This window comes from Pinus tabuliformis, chromosome X, assembly GCF_031772625.1.
Source record: "Pinus tabuliformis cultivar Carrire ecotype Pingquan chromosome X, CPIR1, whole genome shotgun sequence".
NCBI lineage: Eukaryota > Viridiplantae > Streptophyta > Pinopsida > Pinales > Pinaceae > Pinus > Pinus tabuliformis.
In genome coordinates this window covers 59,126,324-59,151,042 of record NC_142308.1, presented here as the reverse complement: position 1 = coordinate 59,151,042, position 24,719 = coordinate 59,126,324, and positions in this window count along the sequence as shown.

Sequence of the window (24,719 nt, the reverse complement as noted above, 5' to 3'; positions counted from 1 at the left end):
TTTTTAAATTATAATAATATGTAATATTAATAAATTTAAAATTTAATGATAATGTTATTAAATATTAATATTTATAATTTTTGTAAACAAATGCCATATATGGCAATTTTTTTTTCTATTTTTAATATAAAAAATATTTTATTTTATCCTTTCATACCTTATAAATTTTACAAAATTATTATTATAAAATAATATTAACATTCATATATTCATATATATATAATGATGTTAAATTTGATATTGTGCATTTTGAAAAAAATCTATGGCGTGAGTGGATGATTTCCACAATTTATTTATTTATTTTTAAGATTTAATTAATATATTTTTAACTGTTATTTTGTGAATATGAAATTTAATTATTAATTTATTTTACATTATTATTTTTAAATTATAAAAAATATATTAATTATTATTATTATAAAATTTTAATATTAAATTTAAAAATAGTAATTTAATTTTAGTTTGATAATTTTTTTGAATAATTAAGACTTTAATTAAAATAGAAAACTCAAAAAATTAAAATATAGAAAAATGTAATTATTAAAAATAAAAGGTAAATATTTGAATTTTTTTTGTTTATTATTTATAATTTTTATTTAGATAATTTTCTTGGGATTTTAACAATCTTGAAGTGTAGGGAAAAATTGTATCTATTTTAGATTTTAAAGTTTTATTTAACATCATTTTAAAGGTTTTGAATTTGATTTGACAATTTTGAAATACCATTATAGTAATGTCTTTTCAAGGATTAGTAAGGCTCCTTTCCTAGGGTTTGGTGAAAGAGGTTATTTTTAACCCTTTAAATGTTATAAAATATTTTTTTTTTTTTTTTTTGTTATTGGACTCTCTTTTTCTTGCAACTTGGATTAGATTGTTGTAGCTTACTATTCACTTGTATTTTTACTATTGTTTGGCTATATTTTCATTCTTATTTCAATACCCAAAAATCAAGTACCTAAGAATACATCATCCTAGTGTGTTTACACACTTTTAAGTTGCACACTCCTAATCTAGTATTTCAATATTTTCTAGTTTTCTGTAGATATCGATGTCGTGGGGGTTTCATTCAATGAATCTTTGACATATCACGTATGTTTGTGACATACTAAATAATACCCCTAATTTGTTTGTATATTATAAAATACCTCTAAAAATCACATTATTTAACCCCCTACCAATAAGAACCCAAAACACATTCCCAATTTTAAAAACCCCTACTTTATAAGAACCCAATACACATTCCCAATTCAAAAAATCCCTACTTTCACAAGATATACCAGGTATCCATTTTTTCATTAACATTTTTTATACCCCTTTATATTTTTTCATTAACTTTGAGCTCCATTTTTTATACCTGCCAATATAAAAACCCTTTATCCCTTGTTATAATGCTTAATACATTATGTCATTTTTTTTTCAATATATATCTCCCAATATGAATGCACTTGGTATGGTATTGCTCCCCTAGTGAAGCCTCATGGCGAATGTGTAAGAAAGTGGAGATCCTATCCCAATTTGGTTACAAAACAAGTGGAAATGAAAGAACCCTTTATCCCCTATTATATGCTCGATACATTATGTCATTTTTTTTCAATATATATCCCCCAATATGAATGCACGTGGTATGGTATTGCTCCCCTAGTGAAGCCTCATGGTGAATGTGTAAGAAAGGGGAGATCCTATCCCAATTTGGTTACAAAACAAGTGGAAATGAAAGAACCCTTTATCCCCTATTATATGCTCAATACATTATGTCATTTTTTTTTCAATATATATCCCCCAATATGAATGCACGTGGTATGGTATTGCTCCCCTAGTGAAGCCTCATGGTGAATGTGTAAGAAAGTGGAGATCCTATCCCAATTTGGTTACAAAACAAGTGGAAATGAAAGAACCCTTTATCCCCTATTATATGCTCAATACATTATGTCATCTTTTTTTCAATATATATCCCCCAATATGAATGCATGTGGTATGGTATTGCTCCCCTAGTGAAGCCTCATGGTGAATGTGTAAGAAAGTGGAGATCCTATCCCAATTTGGTTACAAAACAAGTGGAAATGAAAGAAAAATCATCTCAGCTTGTATATGTGTTAGAAACCAAGAAACTATTAAGAGGGGTGCATCAATATTTTAACAATTCAAAAATTTACTTGTTCAAAGTAAAAATACTCATTTACAGAGTAATAAATAAAAATACACTAATATCATAAAGTCAAACCATAATTTATTTTTTATTATGATGCAAAATCAGGCTCCAACTTCAAATTATATCAATTTGTGGAAGTGACAACCTACACATGGCTCTAGTTTCCATTTTCTTTTATGGGCACCAACCTAAAAGAAACTCCAACTCCTAATTTTTATAGCAAGAAAGCTCCAACTCCCTAATTTTTACAACCACCAACTTGAAAGAAGCTCCAACTCCCTGATTTTTACAATTATCAACTTGAAGGAAACTCCATCTCTCTGATTTTTGTAGGCACCAATCTGGAAAAAAACTCCAAATCTTTGTTATGCAAACACCTACTTATACAACATTTCCAAACTTTCTTTCATAAATTTTCAAACTCAAATCCACTACTTTTCCATAAAACATTACCTATCAATTTATCCTTCTTGGATATACTCTTTATCCCAACACACCAATCCCAATTCCATTCAATCCAATACAATTCAATTCAATCCGATTTTGCAATGTTGCTCTCCGTTGACATGAGACTTGTATCATCGAAATGCACAAAGTTACCCAAGGAAACATGTATCTCTTTTCCTTTGAGGATGAAAGGTAGGGTGCAACTTGCGCAGAATGAGAGGCCTAGAGTTAAGAATCCAGGGCTTGGACATAATCTTTTCCCAGTCTTCCGTATCCCACGGACATCTACGGATCGAAATTAACACCATCCATTTTTAAGGACCTTACACAACTGATACCCTGTCAAAATACACACAAGTCAAAGTGAAGTGGTAATCACGAGTTTCTCGCCAGGATTGACAAGGGGACGCCCTCGGTGATTGTCTCTTCCCGCTCAGGGGGACCTAGCGATGCGCACGACTCTGATGGCGGTAGGAACCGAGGTGAAGAACGCGCCAGCGGCATGGTACGTGGGCTCCGTGCCACCATCTTTCCATTCCAAAAGCTCTCCGTGTCCCGTTCTATTAAATTCCATTGGACTTTGTTTCCTCCGAAATTGGCCACGTGATGACCACTGCTATTTTAAATGAAATTTACTTAACTGTTGGGACCTTAAAGTCAAGTGGTGAAAGCAACAAGCCGGAGGCATTACCATGCTTTTTCCTCCAATTTGGAGGTTGTGCAGGCCTTTGACATGGACAAGATTATCATAATAAAAACTAATGATAGCGGGCTGAATGGGTACTTATGCTTTATCTCGTTGACCATATAACTAACATTGGAATAATTTAACATTTAAGTTAATGCACATATTGTTCTTTTTGCCAACCAGGGGTGAGCATTGCTGCCATAACCACAACACTCATGAATTGGGTGTGTGCTTTTCGCTATTTATTTTAAATTTGACAAATTAACTTAAATTGGTGCCTTTTAAAGTACAAACATGGCTCACATTGAGTTGAAGATTAAATATTTTTTGTGGCAAAGGGTGAGCGTTGTGTGATAATTATACTGGATTAATTATAAAAGATAATCCAAAAGAATTAAAGCTATGTTTTTCATTATTTATTTTAAAACCAGTATAGATTTGTCTTAATCTCGGATTTAGCTAGTGATGAGAGGAAAAAAATCTTTTGAGATGCATTTTTTTGTTGGGTTGCTCCCTCTACCTTTGGAATCCCTCAATTTGGAGAGATTGAATTTTTCAGTGCCTCTCTCAAAAAAATCGAATCTCCTCAAGAAATTCGGCCTCTTGGCAAAGTGACTACGCTGCCCTCTAGGGTTTCAATCTGCTACTCACATTGAACAACTAAACTCCTCCTTTCTTCGCTATTGAGCTGTCCGGTTGATCATCTACGTTTTGATACCATGTGAAAATTCGGAAACTTGAATCCGATTACAACACCTAGAAAGTATTCTCCTAATTGTTATTTTAATTAACAATTTATTCACTGTTTCCTATAACAAATACTGAATAACTCACATTGCAACCTACACACATAAAATAACATAGTTATTTTTGGACAAAAGTCCCCAGAAAAACCCAACTTGGGAAAACCTCTGCAATAGTGAAGGTTTTATTTTATTATGCAATAATGAAATCTGAGTACATCGAAGGATGCTCAACTGGCAATCCAAACAACAAGAATACATGGTAGAGATATTCCATAAGAAACCTTAGCACTCGCGCTTCCTGCATTCGCGCTTTCCTACACTCATGTCCTTGCATTCGCGTGCCCCTCCACTTGCGTGTTCCTGCACTCGCTCATTCTTGCACTCGTGTTCCTGCACTGGGAATAACTCAGCCTCTTGCTACTACCTCTCCATATATGGAAATATTCCTCCGAATCACTGTCCCTGCCCCTCACTGACATTGCATCTCTCTCTGGCTCGAACTCTACTACTACTAACTCGATCTGCACAAGGAATTGTTGCTCAAGTGTACTCTCCAAGAGCCCATCGACTTCTTCTTATAATCCTCTATTGGGACTCCGACGACCAAGATTAAATCTTAATTGATGGCTAGGATTAACTAGAAGTCGATCTATGTGAGTTTCTAGAACATTCACACCTTTATTTAATTAATTCTTATTAATTAACCATATTCCCTAACTTTAGATTAGGAAATATTTAAAAACTCGCTAATAATTTAATTAAGTCATTTCTAGGTGGAATTTCCAAAAACGATTTCTGGGTTTTGGAGATCTCATGTATTCTAGCATCTCCACAAAATTTCGTGGCTAGAACACATTCAATTCCACAAAAACTAACCACAGGTTCGAGCGTGAGGGGTCTTTATTTCAATCTTCGAGATTGACTTTGCTTTCTTCACGAATTAGGAAGAGTTGGATTTTTGAAAATTGGGGCCCAAAACTACCAACGCTTTGAAAGCGACTACTTCCCTGTCAAAATCAAAGGACTAGGTCATCTTGTAGACTAGGTCGTCCTAGCCATGGGAGGATGACTAGCCAAACACAAAGATGGGGAGAAATAGATTAGAAGGGATGGTAGAGATAGACATAAGGGAAAGCAAATGAAAAGAGGGCAGACAAACTAGTCGCAAGACATTACACATGAGCACATCGCATAGTCTCGATTTTAATATTTTTTTATTCAATAACATATAATTTAATAATTTAAATTACTAATAATTAATATTATTTTTTTAGAAAATTATAATAATATAATACTAATAAATTTAAAATTTAATGATAATGTTGTTAAATATCAATATTTATAATTTTTTTAAACAAATGCCATATAAAAATATCCTTTTTTTCAAAAATAATATTTTATTTTATCCTTTCCTACCTTGTAAATTTTACAAAATTATTATTATAAAATAATAATAATATTCATATATAATATATATATATATATATATATATATATATATATATATATATATATATAGATATAGATATAGATATATATATAATTAATTAATTAATTAATGTTAAATTTGATATAATGCATTTTGAAAAAAATACATGGCTTGAGGGGATGATTTCCACAATTTATTTATTTATTTTTAAGATTTAATTAATATATTTTCAACTATTATTTTGTGAATACCAAATTTACTTATTAATTTATTTTACATTATTATTTTTAAATTATAAAAATTATATTAATTATTATTATTATTATAAAATTTTAATATTAAAATTAAAAAATAATAATTTGATTTTAATTTTCTATTTTTTAAATAATTAAGATTTCGATTAAAATAGAAAATTCAAAAAAATTAAAATATAGAAAACTGTAACCATTAAAAATAAAAAGTAAATAGCTGAATTTTTTTATTTATTATGTAATGATTATTAAATAAGGTATTGCTCCCCTGGTGAAGTCTCTATGGTGGATGTGTAAGAAAGTAGGCATCCTATCCAAATTTGGTTACAAATCAAGTGGAAATGAAGGAAAAATCATCTCCTCTGGTATATGTGTTAGAAACCAAGAAACCATTAAGAGGGGGTTGAATCAATATTTTAACTATTCAAAAAATTACTCGTTCAAAGTAAAAATACTCATTTACAGAATAACAAAAAAAAATACACCAATAGCATAATGTTAAACCATAATTTATTTTTTATTATGATGCAAAATAAGGCTCCAACTTCAAATTATATCAATTTGTGGAGGTGACAACCTACACATGGCTCTAGTTTCCATTTTCTTTTATGGGCACCAACCTAAAGGAAGCTCCAACTCCTAATTTTTATGGCACCAACCTAAAGGAAGCTCCAACTCTTAATTTTTATAGCACCAACCTAAAGGAAGCTCCATTTCCCTGATTTTTACAACTACCAACTTGAAGGAAGCTCCATCTCCCTGATTTTTGCAAGCACCAACTCCCTCATTTTTACAACACCAACTTAAAGGAAGCTCCATCTCCCTGATTTTTGCGAGCACCAAGGTGAATAAAGCTCCAAATCTTTATTATGAAAACACCTACACCAACGTGAATAAAACTCCAAATCTTTATTATGCAAACACCTACTTGCACATCGTCTCCAAGTGCCCATCAACTTCTTCTAGGGTTTCAATCTACTACCCACACTGAACAACTAAACTCCTCCTTTCTTTGCTATTGAGCTCTCCAATTGATCATCTATGCTTTGATACCATGTGAAAATTCGGAAACTCGAATCCTATTACAACAACTAGAAAGTATTCTCCTGATTGTTATTTTCATTAACAATTTATTTGCTGTATCCTATAACAAATACTGAATAACTCTCATTGCAACCTACACAAATAAAACTGCAGAAGAATAAATGCTAGAAGAAATGTTAGCACACACACATAAAATAACACAGTTATTTTTGGACAAAAGTCTCTGGAAAAACCCAACTTGGGAAAACATGTGCAACAGTGAAGGCTTTATTTTATTATGCAATAATGAAATTTGAGTACATAGAAGGATGCCCAATTGGCAATCCAAACAACAAGAAAACCTGGCAGAGATATTCCATAAGAAACCTCAGCACTCACGCTTCCTACACTCGTGCTTTCCTACACTCGTGTCCTTGCACTCACGTGCTCTTGCACTTGCGCGTCCCTGTACTTGCTTGTTCTTGCACTCGTGTCCCTGCACTGGGAATAACTCAACCTCCTGCTACTGCCTCTCCAAGTCTAGAAATATTCCTTCGAATCACTGTCGTTGCCCCTCACTGACACTGCATCCCTCTCCGGCGCAAACTCTACTACTACTAGCTCGATATGCACAAGGAATTATTGTTCACGTGTACTCTCCAAGTGCCCATCAACTTTTTCTTATAATCCTTTGTTGGGACTCCAACGACCAAGATTAAATCTTAATTGATGGCTAGGATTAACTAGAAGTCGATCTGTGTGAGTTTCTAGAAAATTCACACCTTTACTTAATTAATTCTTATTAACTAACCATCTTCCCTAACTTTATATTAGGAAATATTTAAAAACTGGCTAATAATCTAATTAAGTCATTTCTAGGTGGAATTTCCAGAAACGATTTCCGAGTTTTGGAGATCTCATGTATTCTAGCCTCTCCACAAAATTTTGTGGCTAGAACACCTTCGATTCCACAAAAACTAACAACAGGTTCAAGAGTGAGAAGTCTTTATTTCGATCTTCGAGATTTCCTTTGCTTTCTTCATGAATTAGGAAGAGTTGGATTTTTTAAAATTGGGGCCCGAAACTACCAATACTTTGAAAGTGACTACTTCCCTGTCAAAATCAGAGGACTAGGTCATCCTAGCCATGGCAGGATGACTAGCCAAACACAAAGATGGGGAGCAATAGATTAGAAGGGATGGTAGAGATAGACATAAGGGAAAGCAAATGAAAAGAAAGGAGAGAAACTAGTTGCAAGACACTACAATGAGCACATCGCATAGTCTCGATTTTAATATTTTTTATTCAATAACATATAATTTAATAATTTAAATTACTAATAATTAATATTATTTTTTTTAAATTATAATAATATATAATAATAATAATAATAAATTTAAAATTTAATGATAATGTTATTAAATATCAATATTTATAATTTTTTTAAACAAATACCATATAAAAATATCAATTTTTTTCCAAAAAAATTATTTTATTTTATCCTTTCCTACCTTATAAATTTTTCAAAACTATTATTATAAAATAATAATAATATATTCATTAAAAAATATATACATATAAATAATGTTAAATTTGATATAGTGAATTTTGAAAAAAAAATCTATGGCGTGAGGATGATTTCCACAATTTATTTATTTATTTTTAAGATTTAATTAATATATTTTCAACTATAATTTTGTGAATACTAAATTTAATTATTAATTTATTTTACATTATTATTTTTAAATTATAAAAATTATATTAATTATTATTAGAAAATTTTGATATTAAATTTAAAAGATAATATTTAGATTTTAATTTGATATTTTTTTGAATAATTAAGATTTCAATTAAAATAAAAAATTCAAAAAATTAAAATATAGAAAACGGTAATCATTAAAAATAAAAAGTAAATAGTTAACTTTTTTTATTTATTATTTAATGATTATTAAATAAGGTATTGTTTCTCTAGTGAAGCTTTGTGGTGGATGTGTAAGAAAGTAGGTATTGCTCCCCTAGTGAAGTCCTTAGGGTGGATGTGTAAGAAAGTGGAGATCTTATCCAAATTTGATTACAAATCAAGTGGAAATAAAGGAAAAATCATCTCAATTGGTATATGTGTTAGAAACCAGGAAACTATTAAGAGGGGGTGAATCAATATTTTAACGGTTCAAAAAATTACTTGTTCAAAGTAAAAATACTCATTTGTAGAATAATAAATAAAAATACACCAATATCATAAAGTCAAACCATAATTTATTTATTTTATTATGATGCAAAATAAAGCTCCAACTTCAAATTATATCAATTTGTGGAGGTGACAACCTACACATGGCTCTAGTTTCCATTTTCTTTTATGGGCACCAACCTAAAGCAAGCCCCAACTCCTAATTTTTATAGCACCAACCTAAAGGAAGCTCCAACTCCTAATTTTTATAACACCAACATGAAAGAAGTTCCAACTCCCTTTTTACAACTACCAACTTGAAAGAAGCTCCATCTCCTTGATTTTTGCAAGCAACAACTCCCTCATTTTTACAATTAGCAACTTAAAGGAAGCTCCATCTCTCTAATTTTTGCAAGCACCAATTCAAATAAAACTCCAAATCTTTATTATGCAAACACCTACTTGCACAACCTTTCCGAACTTTCTTTCATAAATTTTCGAACTCAAATCCACTACTTATTTTTCATAAAACATTACCTATCAACTTATCTTTCTTGAATCTACTCTTTATCCCAACACACCTATCGCAATTCCATTCAATCTAATACAATTCAATTCAATCCGATTTTGCAATGTTGCTATCCGTTGACATGAGACTTGTATCATCGAAATGCACCAAGTTACCTACCTTGTTAGGGATGTCAACAAAACTGCGAGGCCACAATTCTAGAGGGAATCCAGGAAGTATATATCTCTTTTCCTTTGGAGGATTAAAGATAGGGTGCAACTTGCGCAGAATGAGAGACCTAGAGTTAAGAATCCATAATCATGGACATAATCACGGACCTCTAAGTATCGAAATTAACACCATCCATTTTTAACGACCTTACACAACTGATACCCTGTCAAAATACACACAAGTCAAAGTGGAGGTCACGAGCTTCTCGCCGACGCACTCGGTGATTGTCTATTCCCGCTCAGGGGACCTAGCGCACGACGCTGATGGCGGTAGGAACCGAACTGAAGAACGCGCCAGCAGCATGGTACGTGGGCTCCGTGCCGCCATCTTTTCATTCCAAAAGCTCTCCCTCCCCCTCTCCCGTTACATTAAATTCCATTGGACTTTGTTTCCTCCGAAATTGGCGACGTGACGGCGACTGCTATTTTAAGTGAAATTTACTAAACTTTTCGGACCTTAAAGTCAAGTGGTGAAGGCACCAGCAACCCGGAGGCATTACTGCTATGCTTTTTCCTTCCAATTTGGAGGTTGTGCAGGCCTTTGACATGGACAAGATTATCATGACAAAACTAATGATAGCGGCCGAATGGGTGCTTCGTTACAACCCCTTGAATGATAATACGTGGAAGTGGGGTTGTCCACGTGGACATACATGATCTACCAAGTGGGCTAGTGGTTACTTTGTCAGAGAGGGGTGGATAACAGATATTTGGATGTGACTAAGATTTGTGGGTCTGAGTTCACAAGGTAATAAAATGATGGAGTCATTTATGGAAGTGGAGGAATTGCGGGGACAGCTAAAAGTGGTTAGAATTTGGAGAAAAGAATTTCAACAAATATTGTAGAGACAGTGTTTGAAACATGTTTTTGATGATAGAAATAGATTCAACACCATCAAAAACATCTCAAACACTTAAAATTATAAATTTAAACAACTTTTACTTAAATTTACAAATATCCAATAATTATTAAAAATAAAAATAACATGGCGCTGGGTCCATTTCAGTCAGCGGTAGCACATTGCCTGCCATTTAATGTGTACTATTGATTTGATGAATACCCTCCAAAAGGTTCAAGTGACTCAATTTCTCCCACCGTCTCAAGTTGATCCGGGAGCTTGATCTGGTTGATCATATAACATTGGAATAATTTAACATTTAAGTTTGTATTTTTAAATGCAAATCTTGTGCTTTTTGCCAATCAGGGGTGAGCTTTGCTGCAATAACCACAACAGTGACGAATTGAGTGTGCGCTTTTCGCTATTTATTTTAAATTTGACAGATTAACTTAAATTGGTTGCTTGTAAAGTACAAACAAGGCTCACATTGAGTTGAAGATTCAATGTGTTTTTTGCAGCAAAGGGTGAGCATTGTGCGATAATTATACTGGAATAATTACAAAAGAATTAAGGGTATGTTTTTCACTATTTATTTTATTTTAAAATTGTCTTAATCACAGATTTTAGTAAGTGTTGGGAAGAAAAAAAAATTGAGATGCAATTTTTTTTAGAGTGTAAAAAAATAAGATTTGCAATTAAAGAGATTTGGTTACCTTTGTTATCGTGGTATTAGCATTTTGAAAACTTTTTTGGTCACTTAGATGGTGTAAATTACCTATTAAATTTTTATCATTAAATTTCATACAATATTGACAAAAAAATATATGTGAAAAAAAAACAAAATGTAGAATAATATAACTGCTTGAAATATTTTAACAATAAAATTTTATTTTTTTAATTACTTTATATAATATATACATTTTTTTTTAACAATTTGTGTAAACAAACTCTAGATTCTGATGAGGTCAATTCTGGTGGCATGTCATAGTTATGATGAGGAAGCTTGGTCTAAAGGACAATGTGGCCTCCATAATGCCTAATGCTCTAGACTACATGTTGCAACATTGTATTGTATTACATTGTAATGTGTAATCTCCATCGGCTTTACAAGCCAAGCACTGCTGTAATTTAGTCTTTGCTTTAGAAAATAACAGTATTTTGGTTTTGTTATGATTGGCCATAACATGACCTTTATGCCTTTGTTTTGTTAAGGTTTGTTGACAATTTTGGAAGGTATTTTTGTTTATCTAATACATAAATTAAGCAAACGCGATGTAATTTAAAGATACTTAACTTGTCTTACTGGTCGGGAGGCTTCTCTCCAAGCTTTTTGAGCATAGGAATAAAATCTTAAATCAAAATAAATAATTTGTTTCTTTAGGTCCGATAGACCATTGTTTGGTCTCAACGGACGTTAACCATCATGATCATCATCATGATAATTTATCAATACCATATATTCAAAAAAGCATAATTCATTTCATATCATATTTATTTTTAATTAAATATGATATGGCTCCCTAACATCCCTAATCCTTATGGCTCCTTCTCTGGCCGGTATCCTGATACCCGCAGTGGCTGAGGACGAGCTCAGCTCCAAGGTGCTAGCCGGAGGGATGTCGCTGTCCATACAACCAATTTTCCCCTTCCCCCTCACCCCACTCCCCACATGACACAATTTTGCTTCCGCAGCACCCTGAATAGGCCTATTATCACTGCCACAGTCACCATCACTTTCTCTGAGGAAAATGACCCGCAGGAAGCTCTGCTAGAGAACAATGGTGAGCAGCAGAGGGCTGCTCAAAGGAACAGGAGCGCCCGCGACCCAGGCAAGCAGCCGTTGGACGAGGATGTTGCCACCCCGCATGGCAAGGAGTTGGGTGGTAGTCAGCAAGCTGCTGAAGGTAGAGTTGGAGACACGCAGACACCAGGAGGCAGAGCGGGAGACACGTCCGGCCCGCATGCAGTTGCAAGCAGCTCCACTGGCATTCAACCCGCTCGTGGACTTCAGACTAGCACGTCAGTAGAGGAGGAGGAGTGGTACCAGTATGCGTGTCTCATCGAGGAGGAGCCTGCCCAGATGACCTCTAGAATTGACACTTGGCAGCCAGGTGTTGCCCTTCTGCCAACTGGGTGTTTTCTTCTGTTGACTGGTTATTTTATATTATGATATGTTCTGTCAAAACTTTACTGGTTATTTTTGACATGTTTGCTATTTTTTTTTGGTTAAAATTGATACCCCCTGTGTGGGTTTGTTCTACCTTCACAGACTGGTTTCCCCATCGATGGGGCAGTCGAATTATTTTTTGATAAATGATGTTCAACACTGTTAAGGCCCGAGCCTTGATGTAATCATATTTTGTTTCATATTAATAGAATAGTTTTACTTAGAAAAAAAGAAAGAAAGATATATGTATACATTCTTACAATAATTCTTTGACTTATCACTATTGAATGTTTAAGAGTTGCTATCTTTCATATATATGTGTGTCAGTAATATATAAAGATTAGTGTGATAATGTTTTAATTATTACTTTATTCAACTACTTGAACAAAGTAATTACCATATGAATGAATATTTTTATTTATGAGTAGAGTTGTCTATATGCCTACTTGTCAATAAGAACCATCAAAAATTGCACCAGAAGAAAGACTTTCCGAGATAGATTAGTCACTTTTATATTGTTGCATTTTAGAATCGATCATTCATCATTTCCCATTAGGTACTATAAATCAATCACTTATCCATCCCACATATATACCATTGGGAAACTGGTCCCATTATATCCAGTCAGAGCCACCACACCAAACGGAAAAGGAGCTGCTTTAAGGTCCAGACTGGGTGGTTTTCCCCGATGTTGATGCAGCGATTTTCGAGGCATCAACATTTTTGGTGCTAGAAGGAGGGCTTGAACTATGAAGCGCAAGCAAATCTAAATCTATAATCCATTATGAGAGTAATTCTCCCTCCACCTCACCTCTGACTTCTCCCTCGCATGGTAAATCTCCAGTTTCTAAGAGAGAAGTTGAGAAAGAAACAATCACTACTCAACCCCAAAACATCTCAGATAAATTAGCTCTAGAATATCCTGAAGTACAATCTCTAATTCACAAACTTCAAGGATTCTCAATATCACTACAGAAATTTAAGTTATCTCAAGGCAGTGTGACTTCACAATTCATTCCTTCTCATCCCCTCGCTAGACTTCAGAGTGAAAATCTTGGTATTGAACCTACTAAATTACCTTTGCCTAAAAGAAAAAGAACAAGGAAGACTACTGAAGGGTATGATAGTGAAACTTTCTCATCATCATCATCCATTTCATCTTCTCCATTGCAATGTCAACCATCCACTCCCCCACTCCAAATTGTCATTCAACAGGGTACTGGAACTTCAACATATGCTTCTCAACCATCTAGAACTTCAATATCCTCTCCTTCTCGACCCCTTGGAACTTCATCTGTGCTATCATCCATTAGTAGCTCAACAATGGCACAGAACCCATGGAACAATCCTGGTGTAGTCACAATGCCTGCACCTTTGAACCAATTGCCAACTCATCCCGAGAAATGGTTGCCAAAATTCAATCCAGATGCAGGCATACAGGAAGATGAACACATAAACAACTTTATGTTGTCAGTCAATTTAAAAGGAGTTACTGAAGAAGACATGGTTGTTAGACTTTTCCCGTATACCCTACAAGGATCAGCCGAGTCTTAGTATTTTTCATTACCATCAGGATCCATTACTAGTTGGAATATTTTCTAAGATCAGTTCTTAACTAAATTTGGTGATGACAGGTCCATAGCAACGTTAATCAATGATCTCTCAAATCTTAAAACGGAATCTAAAGAACCTATTAAAGAGTTCAATTCACGATTTAATAAACTCTTAAATAAAATTCCCACTACATCAAAGCCTAGTGAAGAGGTTAGAAGTGAATGGTATATATCAGCATTACCTTCAAACATAGCTATCTTTGTGGATAGAGCTGCAAAGCCTACTTTACCAGAGAATATGAAAGAGGCAATTGTTGTAGAAAAACGTATCATCGCTTTAGAAAAGAAAGCTACTTTTGAAGATAGAAAATCTAAAAAAGTTACCTTCAAAGATGATTCAAAGAAGAAAATGGCTAAAGATCCATATGATATGGAAGGTCTCCAAAAGGTTCTAAAAACTATGTCAAATGAAATGGTAGAAATTAAGAAACAAGTAGCTAAGACCTCAACTAAGAAGCCATTTAGAAACTTTAAGAAACCAGAATCAAAACCCCCTAATGCTATATCCAACGCAGAGTCAGACCCCGAGAACGATGAAGAAGAAGATACAGTCTTATCATCTGAAGAAACTGAAGAAGAGGAAGCTGTGGAATGTCATGGGATGTGGGACTTCATTTTGCCCAATTCTGATACTGAAAATGAACAAGAATATTTTCCAGTAAGTACCAGGAGTAAAGGAACTCTTGAACCTATTCAAGTGACTCAAAAGAAAAAGAACATGGGTACTACTACTAAAGAAAAGGTTCCCACAAAGAAGTCTACAGCGATGCCTACTCAAAATCAACCATCAGCTTCCAATCCACCTTCATCATCTAAAACATTAGTAGTTGCAGACTCTATGGATTACAACATCATTGAAGACATGAAGAAGACAAAAGAAAATATCACTATGTTTGAGCTTAGTAAGCTTAAACATCAACAAAAATTGCTCCTCAATGAATTAAATGCAGTACCTCCTTCTCCTCTTCCAAATGCTGTATTATCCAAAGCTACTAATGAGACAGGTAAGCCACTAGCTGGTAGAGTAGAAGCTACTGATGTTGTTCTAATAAGGAGATAGATCAAATTCCCATACTCCTCGTTTTCTCTTGACATACGAGATTTATAATAGAAATCTGCACAATTGCTTGATAGAATCAGGGGCTTCATCGAATATAATGTCAGCTTCGGTTTGTTCTAAACTAAATATCGAACACCAAAAGTCTGCAGTGCATATTGTCCAGTTGGATAGAACTAAGGTCCAAGTATTGGGAGAAATCAACTCAGTTACCATTAGGTTATCAACTGATCCAAGAGTGGTTTAAAGAATTGATATAGTAATCGCTGATATCCCTGAGTTTTATGGTTTGATTTTAAGTAGAGACTAGTCTGAGAAACTTCACGGTTACATTTCTAACGATTGGTCTCACATGTGGCTTCCTTATAAAGGGAGGCCAAATTAGATCAAGATTGATCATGAAAAGCATATGACTCAACAGAGTTTGAACAAGAAAACCAACATATAGCATTCAACAATAATATTCTTGGTAACTACTCATCTGAATCATTCTTTGGTAATTTTAGTGCTCAATCATCACCTTTCTCAGTTATAGTTTCACATCTCAAATTGAAAATTTTTCCCAAACAGATACATCAAGATGTGTTAAAATTACTGAGGAAATTTTAAATAAAACTGTAGATAAACCTTTATTTTGGTCATTATATTTTGATGATTCTAAATCTAATGAAGGTGCAGAAGCAGGATGTATTTTAGTTAGTCCTGAAGGATAAAATATTATGCTATCATGTAGATTAGAATTTGAGTGCACAAATAATACTGTTGAATATCAAGCCTTGATTCAAGGACTTTACAAAGCAATAGGTCTTAAGGTACAATATTTGAAAGTGTTTGGTGACTCTGAAATTGTTATAAAGCAAGTCAGAAATACTCTACATTTCCTTTCTAGTCACCTTAAACATTATCAATCCTTGGTACAAGACCTTGTATCTCATTTTCTAGTATTTAATGTTTCTCCCATTCCTAGATCTCAGAATGCAACAGTAGATTTACTAGCCAATGTTGCTTCTAAGCTCCTTCCATCTGAAGATTACAGTCTCGATAGATTTTCAGTAGAGTTAATTTTTAGACCATCGGTTCCCAATAATGTCACTAACTGGTGAGTATTCAATCATGACAATAACATTTTAAATTTATTAACTTCTGATAAGTCCTATGATGATGAAATTATTGATGAAAGTGAGCATGATCTTCAAATGAAGAAAAAACTTGAAGAAAATTCAATACCTAAACCAGTGGTCAAACTTGAAGATCTTTATGACATCAAAGATAGGTTTAAACATGTTACTAATTCAAAGCTTCAAATTTCTACTATAAGATTTGAATTAATAAATCTTGGCATAGAGGACAAGCTACAAAACATTAATCTGGGATTAGGACTTACTTCAGAAGAAATATTTGCATTTATCAGATTATTAAGTAGATATAAAAATGTCTTTGCTTGGAATTATGATGACTTTAAAACATATGATACTTCTATCATACAACATACAATTCCAATGATATCTGAAGAAAAACGAGTACAACAAAAATTAAGGAAAATTCATCCGAACTTTGAAAGTCAAATAAAAGCTGAGTTAAACAAACTTTTGAATGCTAAGATAATTTTTCCTATTAGACATTCAAATTGGGTGTCCAACTTGGTGCCGATAAGAAAAAAGAATGGTGACATTAGAATTTGCATTGATTTTAGAAGTCTTAATAAGGTAAGTCAAAAAGATAACTTCCCACTACCAACAATGGATAAAACTCTCCATTCAGTAGCTGGTTTTGAATTAATGTCTTTCTTAGATGGTTTTTCAGGGTATAACCAAATCCTGGTGCACCCCGATGACAGACTCAAGACTACTTTCAGAACTAAGTGGGGAACTTATGCCTATCAAAAAATGCCTTTCGGTTTAATTAATGTTGGAGCTACCTTCCAAAGAGAAATGGATATAACATTCAAAGGCCTGATTAATAAAACAGTAGTTGTCTATTTGGATGACATTATTGTCTTCTCTAAGAAAAGAGCAAATCATCTACATGATTTGAAACAAATCTTTGAACGCTGTAAAAGGTATGGGATTTCACTCAATCCTAAGAAATCAGTTTTTTCTCTTGACCAAGGTAAACTCTTGGGGTTCATTGTTTCAAAAGATGGTATTTATATCGATCCAGATAGAATCAAAGAGATTTATGATATTCGATTTCCACATAATAAAAAATCAACGCAGGCATTTTTAGGTCAAATAAATTTTGTAAAAAGATTTGTTCCAAATTTTTCAGAGATTGTTTTACCATTACAAATCATGATTAAGAAAAACTCAGTGTTTAAATGGGGACATATAGAAAAGAAGGTTTTTCATTCAATCAAGCAAGCTATCATAAATGCTTCCACATTGAACACTCCCAATTTTTCAAATCATTTTATTTTATATACTCTAGCATCTGATTCATCTTGTTGACACCTAATCCTCAACGAATGGGTGAACTGGAACGCGATCAGTCATCAAGAAGATGAACTGATCCGTCCTATTTCTGTATATAAATGATAGTTAGCTAATGAATTATGCAATCAGTTTTCTTCTGCCTATTCTGGAGTTACCCTGGCCTGACATGGTATCAGAGCACAGGTCCCAGGTTCTTAAAATAGCCGTAACTCCTTCATTTCTGCTGTTGTCCTCTGCCCTGAGCACTGCCAACGCATCTGTCCATAATGTTCTCTGGCGCACCAGCGCTGCCTCTGTCTTGACATGGTCTGCCTATAACGCTAGTCTGTCCATATTCCATAATTAAACGTTGGTCTGACATGCTCCTCTCTGCTTCCGTTTGATCTCTCATTTGCCCAGCTTGGCTCACATTTCACCGGTTCTTGAAAGGTTTCCTTCGCTCCGGCTATCCGCTCTGTCATGCGCATCCGTTTTTTGCTGCCTCTCCACAACGTATACACCAGGAAAAACTAGGGATGGTCCCAATACTGCCTTGAATCCTCCTCCTCCTCTTCGTCATCTTCATGCAGCTTCTCCCCTGAAGCCTTCTGCACAATTCGCTCAAAACGCTTATAGTGCACAAACCTGGAGGTCTCCCCATGTAATTTAGCCTTGTTATAGGATTTCTTCAGGCGATTCCACTTGTATTTGCACTGGACTCCACTGTAATTAGCGCTGCAGACAGCGTTGACAGCATCGGCGATTCGGCCCCAGTGGGTTTTCCCCAATTGGCCCCGGCTGACATTGAAGCACGTGTCTTCGAACTTTAGGATCAAGACATCGATGGAGGTGTTGGGCCAGAGAGCCTCCTTGTGAGCTCTTGAGGACTTATGCATCTCTAATCTCTTGACGGCCATGGGCAGGCGGTTCTCATTGGGGTTCTGGAATTGAATTGAGGGCGATGCCATAAGGTTATCACAATCCAATTCAGGGAAGAGGATAGCCTCACCGTTTTCTGCACTAGGTTTGAATTGAGATTGTAATGGTTGCCGGTAATGATTTCCTGTCCTCCCTTGATGTTGTTATTATTGTGCTGCGTCTGTGGATGTTGATGTAGCGTTCCCGTGAGCAGTCTCTAATCACTGCGACGCCGCATCCCCATCTCCATTTTCCGGCCTTGGGAAATGGTGGGAGGAGTCAAAAGTTAATCGAAGTTCGGTGCTGGTAGTGTGCCGGTTGTTATGTGCTTCTTGGGAGCTTGTTGTTAACACCCACAGGGATGGTTTGCATTGAACGTTTTTTAGTGAGTACATCATTTATGAGTATAATCTGACATTATTCCATAATGCGGGGGTTTTTGTAAGGGCTGAGAGTCAATCTGGTTATGGGCTCAGGTCTAGAGAATCAAAGGGATTTATGGTGATTTTTTAGTCTTTTCAGTGAACTTTGAAATTGTAATACCGTTGCTGCTCCAACTTTGTAGAGCTCGCGGTTAATACCGTTGCTGCTCCAACTTTGTAGAGCTCGCGGTGAATGACTGATTATTTTTAAAACCAAAGTTATTTCCCACAGAAATCTTTTGAGTACAATTTCACTGTACATCAGTAAAAGTTTTTTTATCAGCAGAAATTTCTTATCAGCAGAAGTTTTTTCAACAGAAGTATTTTTTTTTACAGAATGCATTCAATCATCTCTATGGTTGGAATAGTTCTCACTGGCAAGGAGAACTATTCTGAATGGTCTCGGATAGTAAAACACACCCTCATCTACAATGAGTTGTGGAAGGGAGTGTGTGTAGGAGAAGAAGACAAAGACCCTGTGCAGCCTACATCAGATAAAGAACTTGTCATTTGGGAAAACAAGAACAGCAAAGCCTATGCATTGATCGCAGCATTTGTAAATGAAGAAGTAAGTCGTCATATTTCATCCTATTCCACTGCCTTTGAAGCTTTACAAAAGCTGAAAGAACTCTATGATTCACATTCTGCACTTGAAGTTGTTCAGCTCATGATTAAACTCTTCACTCTTGAACTGAAAAATAATGATCCCCTTGCTCTTGCATCTGAAATAAAGTCTATAATGCATGATATTAAATCCACTAAGGTTGAGCTGGATATCTCTCTTATTTCCTTTCTCAAAGCACTCTATCCTACCTACTCCAATTATCTTGAGTCTTTACAAGCAAATGGAAATCTTAAAGACATAACCTTTGAGTCTCTTATGAAAAAGTTTGCTGAAAGAGAGAAAGCCTTTGGAAAGAAAATAGTCCCTGAATCTTCTGAAGAGACTGTTTGCCTTGCTCATAAAGAAAAGCATCCTACTCAAGATTCTACAAGAGGAAGAGGTGGACGAAGAGGAAGAGGAAGATACTTCAGAGGCAGGGGGGGCAGACATTCTCAAGCAGAAAATGCAGATCTGCATTGCATTCGCTGCAAACGAAATGGATCACATGATGCTTCTACATGCAAGCTACCATGGGACAAAATTGAGCAGAGAAGAAATCAGCAGAAAGGTAAAACTGATGACACAGACAAAGGTAAAGCACCTGAATCCACTCACTATATTGAGGCACAATGTAACATTGGAGTAAATGAAGATTTGTTTAATGCTTCACTTGCTTCTTCGAAAAATGACTGGTTGCTTGATTCAGGAGCAACCTGTCATATGACTCATAGGAAAGATTTTTTTGAAGATTTCACTGATAATGTTGATGGAGCAGTATACTTTGCAGATCAGTCAAAAATCAAGCCATCAGGGCTTGGCACAATCAGGCTTAAACTGCCTGGTCTTCCAGACTTTCTTCTGGATCATGTTCTATATCTCCCACAGCTCAAGAGAAACTTGCTGTCCCTGGTCCACATCCGCCAGCAAGGTCACTCCATTCACATGTTTGATGGAAAGCTTGAGGTAAGAAAGGCATCTGACCACTCACTTGTCATGAGGGGTATAGAAGAAGAAAGACTTCTTAAACTGCAAGGAACCTCTGCTCATGCACAACATTTCTCATATATTTCTCATCATGAAGAAGGTACACTTCTGTCAAGTTTATTATGGCATGCTAGATTTGGACATTTAAACTATGATAGTCTCCGCTTGTTGAAGAAAAATGGTGTTGCTGGTTTGCCTACAATTCCTAGAAAACATAAGCAATGTGATGCTTTCATTCTAGGAAAGCATAGCAAACAGTCTTTTCATGATTCACATTCAAGAGCACATAGGAAGCTTGAACTCATTCATTCAGATTTATGTGGTCCAATGCCTGTTCCTTCTGCAAATGGAAATAAATATATCATGACATTTATTGATGATTACACCAGAATGTGTTGGGTTTATTTATTGAAGAACAAATCTGATGCTTTTCAAACATTCAAGAATTTTCATTAGTGGATTGAAAATGATGCACAATCTCATATTGGGTCTATTCGCACTGATAATGGAAAAGAATATACATCAAATGAATTTGAACACTATCTTCGCCAACATGGGATTAAACATCAAACAACTGTGCCTTATAATCCTCAACAGAATGGTGTAGCTGAAAGAATGAACAGAACAATTTTGAATATGGTACGCTCCATGCTTTTCTTCAAAAATGTAAAGATAATGCTTTGGGCTGATGCTGTTCTATGTGCTGCATATATAAAGAATAGATGTCCATCTAGTGCTATAAGAAACAAGACTCCTTATGAATTGTGGTATGGACATGTTCCTTCGGTAAAACATCTCAGGATCTTTGGTTCCACCTGTTATGCTTTAATACCAAAGGTACATAGAAACAAACTTGGTGCTAGAAGTCGTAAGTGTATCTTCCTGGGGTATTCAAACACATCTAAAGCATACCGTCTCTATGATGAAGTAAATAAAAAGTTTGTTGTATCTAGAGATGTCATTTTTCTTGAATCGTCCAAATCTGACAGTGTTGTTGAGCGGCAACTTGATCGCTTGGATAGATTCACAAAACCGAAATCATTTCAAGGGTTTGATAATCAGATTCCACATCTTGAAGGGGGGATTCCTATACTAGATCAACATGTGGAATCTTCTTCTGAAGAACAATCTCCCCTGCATGACACTCCAACAACGGATGATGCTTTAAGTGATGTAATTGATAGAATTGGGAGACTCAATCTTGATTCAGACCCAACTCAATCAACAGAGTAGCCTGGACCATCTCAGAAAGGTCCCCCAAAATGGCTGACAAAGACACTTGAAAGTGTTCATCCTGATGAAATTGGAAAAACAGGAACCAGAAATACAAACCGACAAGATGGAGGTGATGTAGATAACTCTAATTCACCTGTTGATATGGATGTTACTTATGATTGTGAATTGAACTTGTCTACAGATTTTGAACCAACTTCCTTCAAAGAAGCTGCTTCTCATAATGAATGGAAAGAAGCGATGCAGAAGGAGTATGATGCCCTCATAAAGAATGGCACTTGGAAGCTGGTTGATCCTCCATTTGGAACCAAACCAATTGGCTGCAAGTGGGTCTACAAGAACAAATACAAAGCTGATGGCTCACTTGACAAGCACAAAGCTAGGCTTGTGGCAAAAGGTTTTGCACAGAAGGAAGGGGTCGATTATGAGGAAACTTTTGCCCCCACAGCAAAATGGGCCACCATCCGGACACTCTTTGCACTAGCTGCTCAGAACGGTTGGAAAGTCCATCAAATGGATGTAAAAACTGCATTCTTGAATGGAGATCTAAAAGAGAATGTTTTTATGTCCCAGCCTGAAGGATTTGCTGTGAAAGGACATGAACATAAAGTATGAAAACTTGTGAAGTCCTTGTATGGCCTCAAACAAGCACCACGAGCCTGGTATGAAAAACTAACTAAGCATCTTCTGAAACTCAACTTCAATCATTTTGATCTTGATGATGCAACTTTATTTGTCAAGAAAGTTGGAAAAACAGTTGTATATCTTGTGGTATATGTAGATGATCTTTTAATGACAGGGAACAATGAAAGCTATATTGCATCCATAAAGAAAGAATTAGGAAAAAATTTTGAAATGACTGATTTGGGCTATGTTCATTACTATCTTGGCATTGAAGTAACCCAACATCCAAAATCCATATTTCTTTCTCAAAAGAAATACATTGGAGATTTGTTAAACAGATTTGGCATGACAGAGTGCAATCCTCTTTCTACTCCAATGGAACAAAACTTGAAGCTCACATCTATTGAAGGAAAGGAATTTGAGGATGCAACAAAGTATAGACAGCTTGTAGGAAGTCTCATCTACCTCACTACTACCAGACCAGACATTTCATTTGCTGTTGGAATCCTCTCCAGGTTTATGCAAAAGCCTTGTGAGGGACATTGGTCTGCTGCAAAAAGAGTTCTAAGGTACTTGAAGGGAACTCAAGACCTTGGAATCAAGTATACACAGGTGGACAACTTCAACTTGATTGGATACTCTGATTCAGACTTCGATGGAGACAAAGAAACTGGGGTATCTACTTCAGGATATGCTATGAGTCTTGGATCAGGAGCTATCTCCTGGAGATCACGCAAACAATCAGTACCAGCAGATTCCACAACAGAAGCAGAATATGTGGCAGCAGCTGAAGCAACGAAAGAAATTGTGTGGCTCAGGAAAATTCTTGAAGATTTGCAGGTAAAACAAATACAATCAACTCCACTCATGATTGATAACACCTCTGCAATAAAGTTGGCCAAGAACCCAAAGTTCCATGATCGTACTAAGCACATCAATACTAAATATCATCTGATCTGACATCATGTTGAGGCCAAAACAATCCATCTCCGTCATTGTTCCACAAACGAGCAAATTGCAGACATCTTCACCAAAGAGCTTGGAAGAGAAAAGCTTGAAAGATTCAGAACGATGCTTGGACTCACCAACATCCCTTCAGATTAAGGGGGGGAATGTTGACACCTAATCCTAAACGGATGGGTGAACTGGAACGCGATCAGTCATCAAGAAGATGAACTGATCTGTCCTATTTCTGTATATAAATGATATTTAGCTAATGAATTATGCAATCAGTTTTCTTCTGCCTATTCTGGAGTTACCCTGGCCTGACACATCTTATGCAACAGTATTGACACAAATCAATGATCAAAAATTAGAAGCACCAATCTCATTTTATAGTTCAAATCTTCAAGGCGCTGAGCTTAGGTCCTCTGAAGTTGAAAAGCAAGCCTTTGCTGTATTCAAAGCCATTAAACACTTTAGGCCCTTTCTCTTAAAAACTCACACAAAAGTAATAGTCCCTTTTTTAGCAGTAAGACAGTTACTAGTGCAAAGGGAACTAGAAGAAAAAAGGGCAAATTGGGTTACGACATTACAAGAATATGATTTGGACATTAGACCAGCAAAGATTGTCAAGGCCAAGGTTTTTGTAGGTTTTTAGCAAGAGCTCATAATATTCAGGAATATGAAGGTACCAACAATATTGAAGAAATCAAGGAGATAAGTACCATCAATCATGAATCCCAATATGCAGATTTGAAATTTTATTTGAAAAATGGATATGCTCCTTCTAATCTTTCCTATAAAAATAAATGTGCCATAAGACTGAAAGCAAAAAACTTCATGATTGTTGATGATATTTTGTTTAGAAGGAAGTATGATTCGATTTTGTTAAGATGCTTAGAAAAACCTGAAGCGCAAAAGGTCTTGCAGGAATTACATGATGGTCCAGCAGGAGGACATTTTGGAGCTGATACAATAGCTCACAAAATTATTCATGTTGGGTATTATTGGCCCACCTTATTTAAAGATACTCATGAGTATGTAAGGAAATGCAAAACATGTCAAACTGCTAGTGGAACAGAAAAAAAGCCAGCGTTTCCTTTGCAACCAGTCAATATTGAGCAGCCCTTTGAACAATGGGGATTGGATATCATTGGAGAAATTATTCCACATTCATCCAAACAGCACAGGTACATCCTTATAGCTACGGATTACTTTACTAAGTGGGTAGAAGCAATTCCTTTGAAGACAGCAAACTCTGAGGCAA